Source organism: Mustela lutreola, chromosome 4, assembly GCF_030435805.1.
Source record: "Mustela lutreola isolate mMusLut2 chromosome 4, mMusLut2.pri, whole genome shotgun sequence".
NCBI classification, from domain to species: Eukaryota; Metazoa; Chordata; class Mammalia; order Carnivora; family Mustelidae; genus Mustela; species Mustela lutreola.
This window is the reverse complement of record NC_081293.1, coordinates 38,020,950-38,044,521: the sequence shown is the minus strand read 5'-3', so window position 1 is coordinate 38,044,521 and position 23,572 is coordinate 38,020,950. Positions and strand designations below refer to the sequence as shown.

Sequence of the window (23,572 nt, the reverse complement as noted above, 5' to 3'; positions counted from 1 at the left end):
CATTTCAGCAAACTTCACCACAGAGCTCCATGTGAGGGCTGGGCCACTGCTCCATCCGACGGAGCCCACCAAGACAGCTTGACCGCCTTCTTTCCAAATAAGTAGAAATAGCGAACAAGCTGGCATACTTTTGTTTAAAGTCTAACCCGTTTTTCAAGATTGCCATTGTTCTCTCAAATTCACTTTCCTTCCTTTGCTTCCTGTACATGAAGAAAGTTCACACTCACACACTCAAAACGCAACACAACACAGAATGTGCATGATGTCACCCCACGAGGACCTCCTTGCAGGGGAATTCCAAGTCAGAGGCCATGTTCCCATTAGGAGCCACTGCCAACCTTGAGCCACTATCCAGCCGGCTGGCAGGCTGACCATCGTCACCACCCGCAGCGAGTACACACATGGGTCTGGATGATAGTGGAAGCTGTGTTGGAAGAGAAAGAAAGAGAAGGGGGGCACAGGAAGATCTATCTGGGGATGGGCTTTTCCAGATGGTGATGTAAGTGGTTCTGAATTGTCTGAGGTAACACTGGTCTTACTCTTCTTAGCTTTTTCTTCTAGACTTTTTTTTTTAAGATTTTTTTTTATTTCTTTATTTGACAGAGAGATCACAAGTAGACAGACAGGCAGGCAGAGAGAAAGGAGGAAGCAGGCTCCCCGCTGAGCAGAGAGCCTGATGTGGGGCTCGATCCCAGGACCCTAAGATCATGAGCTGAGCGGAAGACAGAAGCCTAACCCACTGAGCCACCCAGGTGCCCCTAGACTTTTTAATTCTAATAAATAAGAGGCCTTTAAATAATTTTTCATCAAGGTATAAAATTATCTCTGGAAAGAGAAAAAGAATTAATGCATGTAAACAAACCCACTTTATAATTTGGAATTGAAGGAAGGCAAGGGATACTTTTGTTCCTTTGTGCACTCTTTCTCCCTTCTATTTAGAAGGACTTCTTCATCTTTTTGCTGCCTTCTCTGGCTATCCATCTACTTTTGTGTTCAAATATCACCCCTTTGTTGAAGAGATTCCCTGCACTCCTCTCTCTCAGGAAGAATTAGTTATTCTCTGTAACGGATGCTTTTTTACTTGTTTCATTTCTCACAGCAATTGATTACCTCTGATTATCTGTGTAAACACCAGTCCTGGAGTCACTCAAGGACTTCACAAAGACTTATTATGCTGGTATCACGGGAGGGCTGCTGGCCCTGGAAAAAACAAAATATTAATCCTGGAAACCACATGACAGAGAAAAGTCTAGAGTCCGGGAGAGTCGGGTAGTCACAGTGTGGGTTGGTCAAGGCAACTGAGTGAATAAGTCTTTCTCAAGAGAGTATACTTAGTGACCAGAAAGGAAGGACAGACGTCCTGTTGGATTTTAGGTAAGTGCAGCCCCCTTAGGTGGGAGGAATCGTATGCATTCCCACATCACACGGGCCAAGGGTAGCAAGAGCTGACTTCACAGCCTGGTGCCCTTCATGGATATTTGTTCTGTCCCTTCCCTGAAGGCAGAGCTATAGCAAGAAGGGAAAGTTCTGTGGCTTCAAGAGACTCTCTCTTTCCCTGAGAAAGAGAGGTTCTCTGGGGCTTTCAAAAATCTGCTCTGCGGTGATCTCTTCATCCATCCAACCAACTAGCAGGTAACCAGCACCCACTCTAGGTAGGCTAGGTCAGTGTTGGGTTCTAGGAATAGAAAATCACCCAACTCAGAGCATGCAGTTTTCTCAAGGAAGATGAAAGAGGTCTCATTAAGAAGTTGTATCATATCCAAGAAGCCAAGAACAGCCAAAACAAGTTGAGACAGGGGCAGGAGGGAGAGGACCCCCAGTGGCAGGTCTGAATGTTCATCAGAGGTGATGGCAAGAATGGGTCCCCCAGGAAGCCCTGGGCAAGGGCCCTCTGGTGGCGATCCCAGGGAATACAATCAGAAAATGATCGCCTTAAGGTATAACTCCCCCCCCCCCCCCCCCCCGGTGCTGTAACCCAAGGAGAGGCAAGGCCACCAGAATTAAACGTGGCATGAACAGTCACCACGGAGGGGCTGTTTAAGCAGGGGGGTGTCTTAGCTGGAAGCTGCTCTCCTCAATCCACAGAAACATGCACAGTTGGGAAAGAATTCCTTGCTCGTGTTTGAGACGCCAAAGCCATTTTGGTTAGGGTACTCAGACTCAGTTCGAAAAGAAGAGTTACGTGCAACTGGAAGTCTCCAAAGCATTTTAAGAGGTGGAATAATTTGAGTAAATTAAAAGACCACTTGGATTATGTGATTCAGAGTTGAGGAGGAGTGGGAAATAGGGAAATACAAAGGATGTCAAGATGGAGACTGTCGGGATGCAGTGACTGGTGGGAAATGGGAGGAAAGGAGCAGAATGGGTAGATGAGGAGACGTGCATGTTGGCTTCAATGCCTTCCACTTGGGTAAGGAATGTAGGCGAATCAAAACACACACAAGGTGGGGACTGTACAAGGAGATGCTCGGTGTATGTCCTGCAGATGTTAAGCTTGATTGCCTTTGGGTCATCTGACAGGAGTTGCTTAGGAAGACAATAGGTCTGCTGTTTTGGAGAGGTCTATGCAACAGGCCATATTTAGCTTTGCAAATGGTCAGAGGAAATTGTGGGGAGAAAGGTCAGGAAGAAAAACCAATGTATTCGGGCCTCCACAGTGGGTTGGGGATTTGGGAATGAATCAGATGTTCTTCCTTCCCCTGCAGAATTCAGGTTCGTGCACAAGTCAAGACGGCTACCTCAAGGCACTAACCAGGAAGAGAATGGTAAGCGGTAGGCCGCGGACAAACTGGGAATACTCCAGTTTACTTAAATCAATAGGTCACATTGAATGGGTCTCATAGGAACTGAGACTAGAAAAGGGAGGTTGGGGTCAGCCTGTGAATGACCAAAAAGTTTGGAAGGCAAGGGGGAAGTATCAGGAACAGGGTACCCTCGGGTCCAGGGTACTGTCAAATTCAACTGCGGGAAGCATTTCATGAAGCATGTCAAATTCAACTGTGGGAAGCATTTCATGATATGGTGATGGGCAGCTGGTGGGGAACAATGGCTGTATAAGGGGAAAGAGGAAAGGCAGTGAGGGCTGGTGCTGAGCAGGAGAGGCATTCAGAATGCCTAATGACACTAATGACATGGGTACCATCTATTCAGAACAGGTGCTGGCCAGGGCACCATACCAGCAGGAAATCAGCCAATGCACGCCTATGCCAGAGAATCCGCAATGGGAGGAGGTAGGAGGAGATACTGCAGCGAGGATAGGACCCGCCTCTGATGAGTGATAAAATATAAAAAGGACGTGCAGATGGCCACCATGATGGTTATGATGTAATATCAACAAACAAGGAAAGAATGGCTTCTTGATAAAACAGCTCCGCTCTTCACATGTGCTTTCATGGGACAGAAGAGAAAACTGAGGAGATTCAGATACAGAGAGACCTTGTGGGCTGGGAGCATCCGGGTCACTGAGAAGCACTGCTGGCTTCAATTTCCCGTTCATAAACTTGGCACATTTCAGTCTCCGCACGTCACTCTCCATAACTGTGGGACCATTTGTCTTACTTTTCCATAGCAATAAAGCTAACCCAGAAATGTAAAAACAAAAGAAAATAAACAGTCTCTTTCCCATTAGGCCTAAATGCTGATGGAGGAAGTTGGTGGCAAAGGCATTTCGGGGTCCTGCCCTGCTATTTAAGGTTCATCAGATGCTAATTTACCTTGGACAGTAGACTTCCAGAGCCAGGAAAGGTGGGACCACCCGTGCGCTGTGGGCAGCGCAGGCTTGCTTCTCCCGGCAACATCTGGGGAAGGCTAGAGCATGTGTCCTCACAGCGAGTGGTGGAAACAGCACTGCAGAGCTCTGGGACAGCACATGGGAAGTTGTCCAAGCTGCAGGCGGAGGTGTCTAAGGTGCTTTTGCCACATTCACCTCCTGTATCCCTTCCTCCGAGTCGTAGCAAAAAGTAAGCTCAGGTGCCATGGAATCCCCAACCAATGGTAACCCAGGCTCTGCTTAGAAACCTCTAGCCACAGGAATCTTAGTTCCTCCCAAGAAGAATCTACCATCTTTGAAAATTCTGGATCATTGGACGCTCTCTTTTTGTTTTTCTGAACTCCCACTCTCCCTAGATTCTGCCTTTTAGCCCCTTTGGAGGGACCAAGATGCAGTACCGCTTTTAGGCGGTTCCTTCTGGAATTTTTGTAGCAGTGACATAATGATCCTATTTAAAACAAACAAATAAACAAACAAACCCAGCAGGAATAGATGAAGACGCTGACAGAGACCCTGGAATTAAGCATTAATACTTTCTGTACACAACCTCTGAGCCTTTCCCATTCAGCACGCTCTATTCTCTGATTCACCAGTTTGTTCCTCCCGCAAGCGATGGTGTATGTGAGTGTCATGGGGGAAATTCTCCCTTCCAATTTCAGCCATTTTCCTCTTGAACAAGCAGGTTACCTGGGCGTGAGGCCAGCTAATACAAAGGGCAAACATCTTGCTTGGGGAGGAGGTGGTCAGAACTCAGTGATTTCTGCTCTTTAGACTTGGCTCAGCAAGTGCAAAGCTGACTCCCAAGTCATGTTCCCACTTTTCTTTTGCTCTGTTCCTCTGCCCTTCCAGTCACTCCTCCCAATTGGAGAGAACTTAAAAGGCAAGACCACATGCCTTCCTCTTCAGCTTTGCCTCTCTGGATTCTTTTACGTTGTGGAAATGAACCCTAAGCCACCCATACCCAGTAGCCCCTCTCCAGGCTGAGAAAGGTTTGCAGGGGTTCCAGTCATCACTTCTAACTGCCTGGAGGTAAATCTTTCTCTGGATTCGGAGAGATTTCACCTTCCCTTAATATCCGCTTCTAATTTGATCTATACTTTATTACTTTTTACATATATTCTTCTGTCTGGTTGTTTCATCAATAACCAAGATTCTTTCTCTGTCCTGCAGTCTTTTTCATTCATTTGGATGCATCCTAAGAGGGGATTTATATAAATCTGTACCTCACCTACAAGCTTTCTAGGAAGTTTTGCTTTATTTCCCATGGTGTCTTATTTAGTACTTAGAAGACTTTTCCTATCATTTCTCTTGCTGATTGTACCTTTTGTCAATAACTTGCTTCATACAGTTTAATTTTTTGCAAGCGAAAAGTGTTGGGATACCTGTGTCTAGCTTTCACTTGGGTTGTTCCTGTATCTTTTTAAGTGTTTTCTTTTATGTTAACTATAATTGAATTATTTTTCTTAACCTGAGTGATTTAATACACATATAATTTGTATTTTTGTTCTTAATTCTGTCATCTTATTTTATGCTTTCTCCTTTGATATGCTTTTACTGTCTCCTTTGTGGTTTTTCTAAGAACATTTCCTTTCTTATCTTTTCCCAATGACTTGGAGGCATATATCCTGTTTCAAATTTACTTCTGGTCTCCTTTAAGATTTTCCAAAAATACATCTTTTGTTTTCTCTGTTGAATTCAGGAAAATTTAATAATCTTTTACTCCCTTGTTAGATGAGGAATTTTTACACACTTTCATCCCTTTGCTTATGCCAGTATGATTATTTTCTATTAACTTACTATTTAAATGTCAAGTAACTTCTAATTTAATATTTTTTACTTCACAAACAAGTTGACTATTTATAAAACTATTTAGTATCCATATCTAAGTGTGTATCAGGCAATGCTATTAACCATAGGCCTTTTGTAGTATGATTTCCCCATTCCTAAATAGTTGCCTTTGATTTATTTTTTACTCTAGTAAAGTTTTTACTAGAAAACTTACTGGAAAACTCCAGTAACTTTTCCAAGAAAAGCACATGGTCTTGGACAACCAAGCAGGATTTTTTGATACCTTCTTACAGGCTGAATATAGAAATTTCGAACCTCTATATCCTTCCCCAAGAAAACCCAAAGGAATTCCTCCATTGTCTTTACTCAGTTTTTGAATCGATGTTCTGAAATCTCTGCAAGATTTTTTCAAATATTTCCCTTTGTAATTTTCCTTTCTTCCTGTAAGGGTGATTTTAGATCATTATTATTCATCACTGAAATTAAAACATTTGGGCAGGATACATATGCATGCAGATTTCTATTCACAAGAGAATTCACTGTATTCAAAAGGTCCATATTTTCTTTATAACCTCAGAAAAGTTTTCTTCCACGTGACGATTTTTTTCTGCTCCATTTTTTCTAGTTTTTATTCCACAGAATGCTGATGAGTCAGAAATGGGATTTTCCTTTCTTGGTGTTTGTTATCTTCTCTCTCATATTCTACTGTGTATATTCATTCTACTTTCCTAGAAAGCTTATGTAGTTTGGCCTCTGGGTCATTGTTTTTGTCCTTTTGCCAACTTTTTTCTTCACTGTTTACGGTACAGATTCTAATTCTATAAGAGTCTTTGGCATCTTTACATTGCTTTTATGTTTTGTCAAATTTTTTATCTCAGCCTTAACCTTAACCTCTTCCATATGTTTATCTGTATCTCATATGGTTCATAATTTCTTATGTATTTTATTCAGTGTATAGAATATATATAGAGAAAGAGAGAATGTTTATATAGAATGTATGTCATTGGAATATATAGAGAAAATATATAGGAGTGCATGTGTGGCTCAGTTTGTTAAATGTCTGACTCTTGATTTCGGCTCAGGTCATGATATCAGGGTTGTGAGATAGAGCCCTGTATCAGACTCCAAGCTCAGCTCAGAGTTTGCTTGAAATTCCCTCCTCCCCTCCCTTTGCCCTTCCCCAGCTCACCCTCGAGCTCTCTCTATATAAATATAAATATATAAATAAATGACAGAATCTTTTTTTTTAAGAATATATAGAGAAAATATATTTATTTTTTCTTCTTTTGTGGATGGCAAATCATGTAGGAAAATCATTTCTCTCTTTTAATCCCAATGTCTTCTCATGATTTCATTAGAATTGTAATCAGACAAGAAGATATTCAGGATTCTTTGCCAACGGGCGAGGAGTATTTAATCCTCGTTTTCTTACCTGCAAGATCTTAAGCTGAGTGACAGGTTGTTGTGTGCCGCCTTGGGCTGAAAATCTCCTGGCTACCAGGATTCTACCTTTTATATCTCTGTTGAACCAGGATGAGCTGTTCTCAGCTGAGATTGCCCAGAGTACTGCATAAACACAGGGTGTGCTCCCTTTCATCTGCTGGAGAAAACCCATACACAGTGGCAGTCCCTGGAGGGAGGTGTTCTACTGCTCCCACTTGTCTCCATCATCTCTACTGTTGAGTTCAACCCCAAAATCCATTTCCACCCAAGGAACAGCCTCCTTAATAATGGGGCAAGGTGAAGTGAGACTGGGTGGCTAGAGCAGGGGAAGCGTTGTGTAAGGAAAGACGTAAACACCTCAGAAAGCAAATCCTCTCCCTTGGGGTTGGTGCCCAGGCATTCTGCTTGACCCCTTGAGACCAGGTCTCTGGGGCAGAAGCACACTGATGGGGAGGACTGTAAACAGTCTTCTTCTTCCTTCCTCTCCAGCCAGTGTGTTGTTTCAGGGGTTTAGATGTGAGCTTTGTGCATATAAAAGTTCCATTACTGGGCCCAGTGATCAGACTCCTTGTTTTTAGTGCTAGAGGATATGCACCTTCTTTATTTCCTGGGAATTCCAGTGGAAAAAGAAAGAAATTTATGTGCACATAGGTAGCAACTGTTTTTATTTTCTTTGTAGTTTCAAGTTTTTATTTAAATTCCAATTAGCTAATGTACAATGTAATATTCATTTCACGGGTAGAATTTAGTAATGCATCAGTTACCTACAAGACCCAGTGTTCATCACAACAGGTGTCCTCCTTAATCCCCATCTCTGCTTAAACCTTTCCCCCTTCCTTCCTCCCCTCCAGTAACCACTAGTTTGTTCTCCATATGTAAGAGTCTATTTCTTGGTTTGCCTCTGTCTCTTTTTCCCCCATGTTCATTTGTTTTGCTTCTTAAATTCCACATGTGAGTGAAATCATATGGTATTTGTCTTTCTCTGATTTATTTCACTTAGTATAATACTTTCTAGTTCCATCCATGCTATTGCAAATGGCAAGATTTCATTCTTTTTTATGGCTGGGTAATGTTCCATTGTGTATATATACACCACATTTCATTCAGAACCTGGACACCTCCTATCACATGTATTTTATCATCTTATATGGGATGTGCTTTTTTAAACTGCATCAGAGACTTTATTCAAAGAAGTATGTTACATATGTACAAAATAGCTAAAACTAAACATGTAAGTCTCTGAATATTAAGACTCTAGTGCTTGATAAAGCCTGAAGCAATTTTCAAAAAATACTTGGCATATCTATTCTTCACAATTTTAATGTAATACAAGTTCTGTTAAGTTCTATTAAGTGTTTTCATTGGGTAAATTATCTGTCTGTCATTTGCTTGGTTTGTCTACAGACTAGTTTACCTGAGCATATCTTCCTAGAGGAACATATTGAAGAGCAACAGTCAAACTTGCAAATCCAAGTTCATTCGGCAAGTAGAGATCTCAACGCCAGACCATTACCATGTTGGTAGGAAGTATGTCTCTCTCTCTCTCTTTTTTTTTCTTTTTCTAGATTTATTTATTTATTTTTGAGTGAGAGAGAGCTCGAGGACTCGATCCCAGGACTCTGAGATTATGACCTGAGCCAGAAGCAGACGCTTAACTGACTTAAGTCACGCAGGCACCCAGAAGTATGTCTCTTTTAAAGGCTGACCAAAGAACAGTAAATGGACCTTTAGTTGGGGAATGTTTCAAACAAAATGCCTACCAAGGAGGAATCTTGAGCCAGCTTCTAAACAGTGGAGGCCCCGCGCATTTGCTGGCTGCCTTACTCATTGAGACTTTATCTCAGACAGGTCTGTCGCTCACTGCCCCTTTTATGTAAGACACTGAATGCATCTGCCAGGTGCAAGGGATTCCTGCTGTACAAAGACTCGCGACTCCTGACATCAAAGGGAACCTGCAATTGCAATGCTGGCATTTTAAAAAGAAATCGCTGAAACCAAAATGGTTTTTCTCTCCCGGCGTTTGCTTTGGAATTCACCAAAGCCAGACCTGGGGAAAGTGATGACATCCTAAAAGCCTGTGATTAATTCATGCTGGTCCCCAAGACTCTGCCCTCAGTGCCACATGGTGAAGCAGTTACTACCACCTGGTTTTGCTCCAGAGCCAGAAAGCACTTCCAAGAATTCCAGTCATCACTCACATAGAGACAGACCTGAGCACGTGGAGTTTCTTAGGATGCTATTTTATGCAAATTTTTTATCCTTTCCCTCGCAGAGATTCCCTTGCATAAACAACCCTGATTACCAATAGATTATTTACACATGTGATTGATTGTTCTTCTTTCAATGAGTTGTTCTGTGTGGGGGTTCAGGTCCCTGTTTCAATGTTTTTGTACAAGTAGGAGGCTAAGGTGGCAGGAAATAGGAGCTCCCCAGAGGAGCAGTAACTGTGATAAATGAGACTATGTGAGGCTATTTACATTTGGGAAACAATATAAGCAAAGGAAGGAGGCAGCTCAAAGTGTGAAGTTGTATTAAATCTATAGCGCTAATTTTTTTTTTTTTTGGCCAAACCAAACTTTTTGCAATATTTATTATGTTTAGTTTAAAAAGAATCAATGTCTACGGAGAAAAAGTTTATTGTGGTTGTTCTGTAAGAGTGTAGGTAATTAAATGTGGGTTTTTCTGCAGAAAATCATAGACATTTTGCACAGAAGGGCTGAAATTGGCTTATAGGATTTGCATTAAAGTCTGGAAAATAAGAATGTATTTGGTCAATATGTGAGTGACCTAAAGCCACAGAAAAGCAGAAGAGCGGTATGTCAACCTTTCTGTGGGGGAAAGGAGCAGCATTTCTGGGATTATGCATTTGCAGATGGCCCCAGGTGGTCTCAGTTGTCTGTAAAATGAGAAGTTAAGCTTGAAGAGATGAAGTGTCTCCTTATGGTCTCAGCCACCAAGGCTTGGCCAGGATACTGAGAACTGCTGGTCAACAAGCTCAGCCAATAAGAAGCCTTGGTATATGTGACCTGTTGCTGGGTCTCACTACAACATGGCAAGACCATTTCTACTGCAAGCCCACAGAAGACTTCAAGTTGTCCCAGGGTGACTAGGCCTGTTCCATGCTGACTGGGGCAAAGCACCATTCTTTGAATTCTGGATGTGGGAAAACTCTGGGATTGAGCCTCATCCAACTATGATGATTCTGGGTCATTAGTAAGGAAGGGGCATTGCTATGCACTCCAAGTATAATCACCGAGGAATAGATATATCACCCAAACCATGACAGAAGCAGTAGGCCCAGGGCTAGCTCTTCTTGACCTAGAAGTACTGATGAACTCATCAATTAAGGTAACTTTGTCTGAGTAAATCTACAGATCATCCTGAAACTAGTTAGTCATAGGCCTTTATCACATATTAGCCTCCAGATATAATATGACCCAACTAGTTAAGAGAACTCAGTAGAACTGAGTTAATATAGTCCAGAACAAAATGGAGATCTTGCTATAAACTTTAAGCTCTTTTTAAATGTGTCTGTCTGCTGTGGGTCTCCGGAATGTCTCTTGTTCTCCTCCTGGGTTCCAGAAAAGAGCAAAGATAGCTTATGTGAAGACCCACCTCGAGGGAAGCCCAAGCTTGGTGTACCATTGAGATTATGCCAGGGAAGGGAAAGGACTGTTGTAAGTGCCTCTGGCTTGTCCCAGTTTATGAACACAGAGGCAAAGTAGAGATTCTGGATTTCACCATGGAGTTGAGAAGTCTCTCAGAAGGATGGTTTTCTCTCTCTCTCTGGCACAAATTTTAAGTATTTATTCTGATGAATTTGACAAACATATACACCATGTAGCCTTCATCCCAGAGAAACAACATTTCTTGTACCCCAGTTTCTTGTGCTCCTTTGCAGTCAATCCCAGACTGCTCCAGGCAATCACTTATCTTCACTTCCAATCTCCATAGATTAATTTTGTCTGTTCTAGAACATCATATAAATGGGGTCACACAGGGTTTTTTTTTAATTAACATATAATGTATTTTTGTTTCAAGGGTACACGTCCGTGATTCATCAGTCTTACACAATTCACAGCACTCACCATAGCACATACCCTCCCCAATGTCCATCACACTGCCACCTCATCATCCCACCCCTTTCCACTCCAGGAACCTGCAGTTTGTTTCCTGAGATTACGAGTCTCTTGTGGTTTGTTTCCCTCTCTGGTTTCATCTGCTTTCATTTCATTTCCTTCCCCTATGATCCTCTGTCTTATTCTCAAATTCCTCATATCAGTGATATCATGATAATTGTCTTTCTCTGATTCACTTATTTCAGTTAGCATAATACCCTGTACTTCCATTTATGTCATTGCAAACAGCAAGATTTCATGTTTTTTTTTGATGGCCACATAATGTTCCTCTGTGTGTGTGTGTGTGTGTGTGTGTGTGTGTGTGTATCACATCTTCTTTATCCATTCATCTGTTGATGGACATCTGGACTCTTCCCATAGTTTGGCTATTATGGACATTGAGGTCATAAATATTGAGGTATACATGCCCCTTCAGATCACTACATTTGTATCTTTAAGGTAAATACCCTGTAGTGCAATTGCTGGGTCATAGGGTAGCTCTATTTTCAACTTTTTAAGGAAGCTTCATACTGTTTCCCAGAGTGGCTGCACCAGCTTGCATTCCCACCAACAGTGTAGGAGGATTCCCCTTTCTCTACAACCTCACCAACATCTGTCATTTCCTGACTTGTAGTTTTAGCCATTCTGACAGGAGTAAGGCAGTAAGTATCTCATTGAGGTTTTGATTTGTATTTCCCTGATGTCATGTGTCTATTGGTCATTTGTATGTCTTCTTTGCAAAAATGTCTGTTCATGTCTTCTGCCCATTTCTTTTTTTTTTAAGATTTTATTTATTTATTTGACAGAGAGAGAGATGACATGTAGGCAGAGAAGCAGGCAGACAGAGAGAGGGAAGCGGGTTCCCTGCTGAGCAGAGAGCCAGATGCCAGGCTCAATCCCAGAGATCATGACCTGAGCTGAAGACAAGGGTTTAACCCATTGAGCCACTCAGGTATCCCAAAAGCCTCATCCCATTTCTTGATTGGATTCTTTGTTCTTTGGGTGTTGAGTTTGAGAAGTTCTTTATAGATTTTTGGATAGCCCTTTATCTGATATGTCCTTTGCAAATATCTTCCCCCATTCTGTCAGTTGTCTTTTGTTTTGTTGACTGTTTCCTTTGCTGTGAAAAAGCTTTTTATCTTCATGAAGTCCCAATAGTTCCTTCTTGTCCCTTGCCTTTGGCCATATTCCAAGAAAGAAGTTGCTGCATCTGAGGTTGAAGAGGTTATTGCCTGTGTTTTCCTCAAGGATTTTGATGGATTCCTGTCTCGCATTGAGATCTTTCATCCATTTTGAGTCTATTTTTGTGTGTGGTGTAAGGAAATGGTCCAGTTTCATTCTTCTGCATGTGGCTGTCCAATTTTCCCAACACCATTTGTTGAAGAGACTGTCTTTTTTCCATTGGACATTCTTTCCTGCCTTGTTGAAGACTATTTGACCATAGAGTTGATGGTCCATTTCTGGTCTCTCTATTCTGTTCCATTGATCTATGTGTCTGTTTTTGTGCCAGTACCATACTATTTAATGATTACAGCTTTGTAATAGAGCTTGAAGTCTGGAATTGTGATGCCACCGGCTTTTCTTTTCTTTTCTTTTCTTTTTTTTTTTAAAGATTTTATTTATTTCTCAGAGAGAGAGAGAGCACAAGCAGGCAGAGTGGCAGGCTGTTTTTGTGCCAGTACCATACTATTTAATGATTACAGCTTTGTAATAGAGCTTGAAGTCTGGAATTGTGATGCCACCGGCTTTTCTTTTCTTTTCTTTTCTTTTTTTTTTAAAAGATTTTATTTATTTCTCAGAGAGAGAGAGAGCACAAGCAGGCAGAGTGGCAGGCAGAGGCAGAGAGAGAAGCATGCTCCCTGTGAGCAAGGAGCCCGATGTAGGACTTGAACCCAGGGCCCTGGGATCATGACCTGAGCTGAAGGCAGCTGCTTAACCAACTAAGCCACCCAGGTGTCCCGGCTTTGCTTTTCTTTTTCAACATTTCTCTGGCTATTTAAGGTCTTTTCTGGTTCCATACAAATTTTAGGATTATTTATTCCATTTCTTTGAAAAAAGTTGATGGTATTTTGATAGGAGTTGCATTAAATGTGTAGACTGCTCTAGGTAGCATAGATGTTTTCACAATATTTGTTCTTCCAATCCATGAGCATGGAATATTTTGCTATGTCTTTGTGCCTTCCTCAATTTCTTTCATGAGTATTCTATAGTTTTCTGAGTACAGATGCTTTGCCTCTTTGGTTAAATTTATTCCCAGGTATCTTATGGTATTGGGTGCAATTGCAAATGAAATTGACTCCTTAATTTCTATTTTTTCTGTCTTGTTATTGGTGTATAGAAATGCAACTGATTTCTGTGCATTGATTTTATATCCTGACACTTTAGTGAATTCCTGTATAAGTTCTAGTAGTCTTGGGGTGGAGTATTTTGGGTTTTCCACATAAAGTATCCTATCATCTACAAAGAGTGATAGTTTGACTTCTTTGCTAACTCAGATGCCTTCTATTTCTTTTTGTTGTCTGATTGCTCAGACTAGGACTTCTAGTACTATGTTCAATAGCAGTGGTGATAGTGGACATCCCTGCCATGTTCCTGACCTTAGGAGAAAAGCTCACAGTTTTTCCCCCATTGAGAATGATATTTGCTGTGGGTTTTTCATAGATGGCTTTGATGATATTGAAGTATGTACTCTATCCCTACACTGTGAAGAATTTTAATCAAGAAAGGATGCTGTACTTTGTCAAATGCTTTTTCTGCATCTATTGAGAGGATCAGATGGTTCTTGTTCTTTCTTTTATTAATGTACTGTATCACATTGATTGATTTGTGGATGTTGAACCAACCTTGCAGCCCAGGAATAAATCCCACTTGGTTGAGGTGAATAATCCTTTTAATGTATTGGTGGATCCTATTGGGTAGTATTTTGGTGAGAATTTCTGCATCTGTGTTTATCAGGGATATTGGTCTGAAATTCTCCTTTTAGATGGGCCTTTGGTCTGGTTTTGGGATCAAGGTAATGCGGGCCTCATAAAAAGAGTTTGGAAGTTTTCCTTCCATTTCTATTTTTTGGAAAAGTTTCAGAAGAATAGGTATTAATTCTTCTTTAAATGTTTGGTAGAATTCCCCTGGGAAGCCATCTGGCTCTGGGCTCTTGTTTGTTGGGAGCGTTTTGAGGACTGCTTCAATCTCCTTACTGGTTATGGGTCTGTTCAGGTTTTCTATTTCTTCCTGGTGCAGTTTTGGTAATTTATACATCTCTAGGAATGCATCCATTTCTTTCAGATTGTCAAATTTGCTGGCACATAGTTGCTCGTAATATATTCTTATAATTGTATTTCTTTGGTTGTGATCTCTCCTCTTTCTTATAATTGTATTTCTTTGGTTGTGATCTCTCTTCTTTCATTCATGATTTTATTAATTTGGGTCCTTTCTCTTTTCTTTTGGATAAGTCTGGCCAGGGGTTTATTAATCTTATTAATTCTTTCAAAGAACCTGCTCCTAGTTTTGTTGATCTGTTCTACTGTTCATTTGGTTTCTATTTCATTGATTTCTGCTCTGATCTTTATGATTTCTGTTCTCCAGCTGGATTTAGGTTTTCTTTGCTGTTCTTTCTCCAGCTCCTTTAGGTGTAGGGTTAGGTTGTGTGTTTGAGACTTTCTTGTTTTTTGAGAAAGGCTTGTATTGCTATATACGTTCCTTTTAGGGCCACCTTTGTTGCATCCCAAAGATTTTGAACAGTCATATTTTCATTTTCTTTTGTTCCATGAAATTTTTCAATTCTCCTTTAATTTCCTGGTTGACCCATCATTCTTTAGTAGGATGCTCTTTAGCCTCCATGTATCTGAGTTCTTTCCAACTTTCCTCTTTTAATTGATTTCTAGTTTCAAAACATCGTGGTCCAAAGGTATGCAGGGAATGATCACAATCTTTTGGTACCAGTTGAGACCTGATTTGTGACCTGGTATGTGATCTATTCTGGAGAATGTTCCATGTGCACTAGAGAAGAATATATATTCTGTTGCTTTGTGATGGAATGTTCTGAATATATCTGTGAATTCCATCTGGTCCAGTGTGTCATTTTTAAGGCCTTTATCTCCTTGTTGACCTCTTGCTTAGATGATCTGTCCATTTCAGTGAGGGGGGTGTAAAAGTCCCCTACTATTATTGTATTTATTATTTGGCTTCTATAATTGGCTGGTCCCATGTTAGTGGCATAGATATTTAAAATTGTTAGATCTTCTTGTCAGATAGACCCTTTAAGTATGATATAGTGTCTTTCCTCATCTCTTATTATAGTCTTTAGTTTAAAATCTAATTTGTCTGAAAATAAGGATTGCCACCCCAGCTTTTTTGTTGTTGTCCATTAGCATGGTAAATGGTTTTCCACTCCCTCACTTTAAATCTGGAGGTGTCTTTGGGTCTAAAATAATTCTTTTGCAGATAGCATATCGATGGGTCTTGTTTTTTTATCCAATCTGATAGATATCCTGTGTCTTTTAATTGGGGCATTTAGCCCATTTACATTCAGGGTAACTATCGAAAGATATGAATTTAGTGCCATTGTATTGCCTGTAAGGTGACCATTGTTGTATATTGTCTCTGTTCCTTTCTTGTCTATGTTACTTTTAGGCTTTCTCTTTGCTTAGAGGACTGCTTTCAATATTTCCTGTAAGGCTGGTTTGTGATCACAAATTCTTTTGGCTTTTGTCTGTCCCAGAAGCTTTTTATCTCTCCTTGTATTTTCAGTGACATCCTAGCTAGATATAGTATCCTTGGCTGCATATTTTTCTCATTTAGTGCCCTGAATATATCATGCCAGTCCTTTCTGGCCTGCCAGGTCTCTATGGATAGGTTTGCTGCCAATGTAATGTTTGTACCATTGTAGATTATAGACTTCTTGTCCCAAGCTGCTTTCAGGATTTCCTCTTTGTCTCTGAGACAAGTTTTACTACTAGAGGTGGGGGTTTTATCCTATTTTTATTAATTTTGAGGGGATTTCTCTGTGCCTTATGGATTTTCATGCCTGTTTCCTTCCCCAAATTAGGGATGTTCTCCTCTATAATTTTCTCCAATATACCTTGTGCCTCTCTCTCTTTTTCTTCTTCCAGGATCCAATTATTCTAATATTGTTTCATCTATGATACTGCTTATCTCTCAAATTCTCCCCTCATGATCCAGTAGTTGTTCATCTGTCTTTGTCTCAGCTTCTTTATTCTCCATCATTTGGTCTTCTATGTCACTGATTCTCTCTTCTGCCTCATTTATTCTAGCAGTTAGAGCCTCCATTTTTTATTGCACCTCATTAACAGCACTTTTGATTTTGACTTGGTTAGATTTTATTTCTCTAGAGAGGGATTCTCTAGTATCTTCTATGCTTTTTTCAAGCGCAGGTCATATTATAATCATCATTCTGAATTCTAGTTCTAACACCTTATTAATGTCCGTATTGATTAGGTCCCGGCAGTCAGTACTGCCTCTTGTTCTTTTTTATTTTTATTTCTTTGAGGTGAGTTTTTCCATTTTGTCATTTTGTCCAGAGAAGAAGAGATGAATGAGAAAACAAAATGTAAAAAGACAACATTGAACCCAGAAAAATATATACTAAACAAATCAGAAGAGACCCAAAACCAGGGGGAAAAGGAACAAAAAAGTATGATCAGGCTGGTGAATAGAACAGAGCTACACACTAGATTTTGGGTGTATTTGGGTCTCTTAAAAGAAACTGCCTCCCAAAAATTTAAAGAAATAAAATAAGGGTAGATACAATGAAGGGAAGGAATATGACTGTAAAAGGGAAAATTTAAAAAGATTTTTAAAAAGGAATTGATAAAATAAGAAGTTGGTTGAAAAAAGAAAGAAGAATTTTTTTTTTTAAAAGGGAGAAGGTCATGTGATCAGATGTGAGAATAGAATAACACCATACACTAGATTTAGGGTATATTTTGGTCTATTAGATGAAACTGCATCCCAAAATTTTAAAGAAAGAAAAACATATATATGTATATATATACATATATGTGTATACACACACACACACAAAATAAGGTTAATACATAGAAGTTATACTATGACCTTGAATGTCATAAAGAATGTCATGAAAAAAGCTGAACCCTAGAAGACGAACACTCTGAAGAGACAGAGGATTTACCTTCTTATTCCTTTTGTATTTTTTTATATTTTCAATTTTCTATGTATATATTTTCTCAGTAAAAACTCCACTTTAAAAAAATTATAGAAAGAATTCAGTATTTCTAAAGCTCTTTTGTCCTCAAAATAATACAAATTTTTATCCATTGATATATAAATATGGTTTTTAAATTAGAAGGTGATATTTTGATCACTTTTGTAATGTATTCTTTAAAGCACATTCATATACATTATCTCAGTTTTTAGTCCCAACCACACTCTGACAGGGATTTAATCTTCTATATTATTGCAGAAGGCAAATTTGCCAGCTCATTAATAGCCAGAGTCCTTCTGAGCTGTTTCCCACACAAGGAAAAACTCCCTTGGAGTCACATCTCATCTCCAGAAGGCCCCTGGGTCTGCTGCAGCTGCTACTTTTAACATGAGATAAGAGAGTAATGGAAGGAGCACACCTCCTTTCTCATTCCTCATTCACCTGGGACTGGTGCAGCGTCCAGTGTGAGGTCAGTGCCTTTGGAGCTGAGGGACCCATGGCCCACTTGCTCAGGGTAACTTTGCTTTGGTCTCTTTCATAGCAATCCAGATACACTCATCTATGGAGTGTTAAGGCCAATAACCCCATGATACCTTACATTCTCAGCACTCTTGGTCTCTACCTGTGGTATAGGCCAACTCCTTGGCTTGATACTGGTCAAATGTCCTCTGACCATTTTGATCTAACCCTCCCACACTACCACACTGCCTACCACAACCATTCTTTTCTATCTTTGCCATTGGAGCATCCTTTTTCTGAAGTATCCTTTTTATGATAGGCACTCTCAGCTATGTCCTTAGCCTCTTCACAAAACACATGAGCTCTCCCATCTACACTGAAATATGACATTGCACTTAAAAACCCACTTCCCCCAAGATATTCTTAAGTGGACAGAGAGATGTCCCCCTGACCTCAGAGACAAACAAGATTGGCCTTCTCTCTGTTTGCCATGACCATTTTTCCTTCTTCTTTGTAGCATACCTCACTCACTGGCTGCCATCACCCCTTTCTTCTCTCCACCTCTTCCTTTCACACTTCATCATTGGTTAAAGAGTATACCAGCACCATTGCCTTTCTCTCATTCCCTCCCCCCACCAACTGCCCTTATCATCATCTTCACTTGCCTCAGTGTTCATATGTGTTACACATTGGTCCCCAAGTCAAATGCCCCCAACTCCATTCTCCTTCAGCCACCCACTCTTGTAGTCCAGATGGTGCGGTGTTGGGGGTGCTACACCGGCACTGCCCTACCTCAGACATTTTATTCTAACACTCAAAGAGAAAAGAACAAGTTTTTTAAATTTCAGGCAGGCAAGAACCAGAAATTAAAAAAAGTGGTGTGGCAAATTTGAAAACTACCAAATCTAGAAACCAAAGAGGTTTTAAGTAAGGAGAGAAATAGGAAAATTTACTTCAAAAAGAGCATCTATAAGACAAGGGTAGGTAAAAGACATGGAATAATTTCTTAAATATGCTGAGAGAAAAATGACTGCCAATGTAGAATTCCATATCTGGCAAAAAATATCTATTAAGAATGTAAGTGGAATAGGGGCGCCTGGGTGCTCAGTGGGTTAAAGCCTCTGCCTTCGGCTCAGGTCAGGATCCCAGGGTCTTGGAATTGAGCCCCACATCAGGCTCTCTGCTCAGCAGGGAGCCTGCTTCCTCCTCTCTCTCTGTCTGCCTCTCTGCCTACTTGTGATCTCTGTCTGTCAAATAAATAAATAAAATCTTTTTTTAAAAAGAATGTAAGTAGAATAAACACAATTTAGTTAAATACTTTTTTATATCAGAAGAATCATGAAGAATTATTTTGAGGTACTCTTCAATCACAAGATATAAATTGGGAGGTCAAATTTAATAACAAAATAAATTTAAATATATGCTACTTAAAATCACCTAGGGAAAGTGTAGAGGGAGAAGGGGACTTGGACAAAACTGAAGATCCTAACAGTTTGAAAATGTATCATGATTCCACTAGTTACCATCTCCCTCTTGGTTTCAGCTGGGTCTCCTAAGTCATCCCTTAAAGTTCTTTTGCAAATATACTCAACTATTTTGGACCTCCTGACATTAAAAGAGCCCATATCTAGACTTTTCATTACAACTACATCTGAGATGCTGAGCTCTGCTTGTGAACTCACACAACCTTGAAGACTGAGGCCAATGAAATTCTTAGTCTCTGACTTTCCCTTCATAACACTTCACCCCTGCTGCCCTTCTTTTGGTCTTTGGAATTTTTTTTATTCAAAACAAAACTTGTTCTAACCTTTATAACTTAACTTAGCCCCACAGGCCCACCTTCTTCCTCACTACTCCCATGACCAACTAGTTTACAGCAAAAACAAAGGGGGTAGTAGAGGCTGTGATCTGCAATCCAGAACCCCCACCGTCCCTCCCAACCCCCGCCGCCATCTTTCAGGGCAGAGCTCCTCTTAGCTCCAGCTGCCAGGAGTGTTGGCAGCTGATAGCTCTCAAATGAGTCCCTCTCTAGGAATTTCCCTCATCCAAAACACCTGAGAATGGCCTGAATCCAGTGACTGATTGACATGGGGTTAAAAAAGCTCAGCTTCCTCGCTCAAGGCAGGAACATTCAGAAGCATCACTTCAGCACCAGAGCTCCCGGTAGGATAACCCTGGAGGTTGTCTGCAATGGACAAATGAACTAGAACTGTTGCAGGTGCACCACTTCAATGCCTCCCTCTTTTCCTACACTGCTCACCCTCAAGATATTGTTCCTGAAAGCACCCACAAAACTCCTTCTCAGAGTCTGTTTCCAGGAAAACTGATAGACATGCGGCAGGAACTCTCTCAACTCCTGCCCTCCCCTCTTCCAACTCAGACTTAATTAAGGAATAAGTTAGCACTCTATCATTCCCTCTTTCGGCATAAATGCTTCTCCTTGTTTTCTGGATACACAGCAAGGCAGAGCCTCCTGACCCCCTTCCCTACCCATGAGGTGGCTGCTGAAGAGCTTTGTTCACAGATCTCCCTTCACTTTATTGTATTCTCAATATCTCTCTGGTAGGATGTTCCCATCTGTATATTAATGTGTTCAAACCACATCCATCTTAAAAGGGGAAAAAAAACCCTCGATCTTCTCTCTACCTAGTATCTGTTTTTCCACCCTTCACCATCCAGCTTCTGAAAGGACAGGCAAGTTTCTCACCTCTCTCACTCCTTAACTTATTGTAGTCATCCTTCCCACATCAAAATACCTCCAAAGCAGTTCTCATGAATACTACCAAAGACATGTTAGTGGATAATTCCAAAGGACACTTCAAAATAAATGAACATCGGACACCACTCCCTTCTCTTGCTTGCCAAAGATTCCCAGCTTCACCCACCATTTCCTCTTGCCCCAAGCATTCCAGGGTTCTACCCACCATCGCTTTCGCATCTTTCCGACTCAGCCTTCCCCAGTACTCCACCCTGTAGCATGATGTCTCCATGCTTTGAGTTTATAACCCTCTTTGATTGGACCTCCTGCCTTCCCCAAATTCCTCCTAACTCCTATTCATCTTGCAACACTCACCAATGTTGTAACTTAATGAAAATCCTTCTCATTAGGGATGAGAGACCAAAAAATGGAGACAGCTATAACTTAGAGTGTATGCTGTTATAAAACATTTCTTTTTTTTTAAGATTTTATTTATTTATCTGACAGACAGAGATCACAAGTAGGCAAAGAGGCAGGCAGAGAGAGAGAGAGAGGGAAACAGGCTCCCCACTGAGCAGAGAGCCTGATACGGGGCTCCATCCCAGGACCCTGGGACCATGACCTGAGCTGAAGGCAGAGGCTTTAACCCACTGAGCCACCCAGACGCCCCTATAAAACATTTCTTAACATTTCATTTGCTTTAATATGTGTCGAGCCTCTGTGAAATAATGCCACTGTCTATCGTAGAAATACTGAAACTGCGAAGTGAAGAGGTCAAATAACCTTCACATCTAGGGAATAAGTGGTAAAGTTGAATTTTTTTTTCCTAAATAATGATAACCAGACTCCATGTGTGGAATTAGATAATTTGTAAATAGCAGAGGAAGAGTGAAGAGGAATCATTCAATTTGGGTTTGGGTATGTTTGAAATATATCTTGTCTTCTCATTTTAGAACATGCATTTTACATAAATCACAGAGGGACCGGTTTCACCATGTTAAAGAGAACAATAGCAACAGTTTTATTTGATGTCTTACCCACAGCATAGACTTCTTTAACTCACCCAATCCATCTTACCTGCATATTCTGGGTATGACTTTCATTACACCACATGGAACGCTCAGTCCAGAGCAAGAGCTGTCAGCGTGATGAGCTTCCTCCCAGGCACAACTGCAGGGAAAGACCACATCTGAGCACCACCTTCCCGCGGACCAGATTCACTGTGCTTAAGTAGACCCAGGTTGTTTTATGGCCCATGGGCCAAGAAATTTAAAAAGGCCTGCCAGGTAGATAAATCCTAAAACCCATTAGGCTTTCATCATATGGACAGAGAGATGAGGGAGAAGGTACTTTCCCCTGAAATAATAGAGTCTAAAGACTATTTTTGCATTATGTTAGGAGATAAAGCATTTCCCCTCCAGAGAAAGTTCTGGGGGGCATGCATGAGTGGAGATCTAACTCTGCTTAGCTCATCTCTGTAGTAGAAAGTGATTTCATGAAACCTACTCTAGTTCTAGCTGAATCGTTGTCTTCATCACGTTCCTTCTCTAGAAGCAGGGCAGTAAGAGCTTGGTATCCCTGGGCACGGGGAAGGGCTCCCTTCGCTGCCCACTCAGAGCCTCCTGGGCATCCAGAGCTGCGTCACTCCTGCCCTGGGATCCATGTGTCCTCCTTTTCTCTTCTCCCTCCCTTCTTCTCTCACTTTCCCTCTTCCCTTCTCTCTCTCCCTTCTTCCCTCAATCCCACCCCCCCCCCACTATCATTTTTCAGCATTTTCTCTGTGTGTGCTGCCGTAATTAGGTGCCGGGGATTCTGTTGGCCTGGACCAGAACATCCCTTCAAGAAACGGACCTTTTGGGAGGCGATGGTCAAACCCTCATCAATTACTGGGATAAGGACAGGGCAGTTTGGGAGCACACAGGAGGGGCAGCTCACCCGTCTGAGGCAGTGCTGCCCAACAGAAATACGATGTCAGCCACATATGTAATCTTGAATTCTCTTGTGGCCACATTTTAAAACGTTTTAAAAGATTAAATTAATTTAATAGTATATTTTATTTAACTGAACATATCCAAAATATTATTATTTCAACATGGAATTGATACAAAAACTATGCTAAATCTGCCATGTAGTTTATACTTAACAGCTTAGAAATTCAGTTCTCGGTCACACTGACCACATTTCAAGTGCCAGGCAGGCCTCGGAGTCTGGGGAGGTGGGGAGGTGCTCCTTGACGGAGCTGAGCTAAAGGTTGAACATCGAGGGAGGGGTGGATAGACAGGAGGAGGGAGCAGAAAGGACACTCCAGGGTGAAGGAAGTGCATTTGCCAGAATAAAATTCACAGGACAGAGAGCCTAGCAGGTTCAGGGCCACTGACAGCGTGGTATAGGGGAGGGAGGGCTGTTTTCTGCCCTCTGCATTATCTCTAAAGGCATCTTCCAGAAAGAAAGTCACAGAGTAGAGTCCTGTTGTTCACAGAATAGAGTCCTTATTCTGCCATTCAAGGCCCCTGACAACCCGGGCCTCTCTTCATCACAAACCTCAGATCATAAGCACAAAATCCTTCCCATCATCCCCCAAACCTGCCATTTCTTCCCTGCCTCCAGCCACCCGAAATGTGGGTTCACCTCTGAACGACTCCCCGCCCACCTGCCACATCTACAACTGAAGCACCACTCCAGGCCATACAGCTAGCACCTGCCATGCAGAAAAAGGGGGCAGCAGCATCTCATGGGACCCCTCCAAAAGCAAAGCTGAGGCCAGCTGGTAATTGTGAGAGCTGGTGTCAGACAGGTGCCCAGAAGCCGGCTCCAAGGCAGACTTCTTCCCACAGAATGTTTGTGGGATCTTGGAAAGATGCAAATTCTCGCTCAATTCTCCAGGGCAGGCCTGAAGCTCTGCATTTCTAGCTGGCCATGAACTCAGCTGTGACCTGCCCTGCCCAAATCCTAACCAGAAATGTCTCAAACGCAGGTGAGTTGCCTGGCATGGGAGGTATTCAAGCATAGTCTGGATGGCCGTGGGGATGCAGGAAAAGGAAACTCAAACTCTGAGATTCAGAGTTCCATGATTCTTTGGGGGATGAATTCAGGCCCTGAGGACCGCAGGGGTCTTC

At 41.4% G+C, this 23,572-nt stretch overlaps 1 long non-coding RNA gene across 1 annotated transcript; it reads left to right on the top strand.

Annotated features, from left to right (window-relative positions):
• Window positions 1-343: 343 nt before the first annotated feature.
• LOC131830291 (uncharacterized) lies at window positions 344-3,617 on the top strand. The gene is made up of 3 exons (XR_009353102.1): window positions 344-499; window positions 2,706-2,765; window positions 3,151-3,617. It is a non-coding gene; the product is annotated as an uncharacterized LOC131830291 (long non-coding RNA).
• The last annotated feature ends 19,955 nt before the right edge of the window (window positions 3,618-23,572 follow it).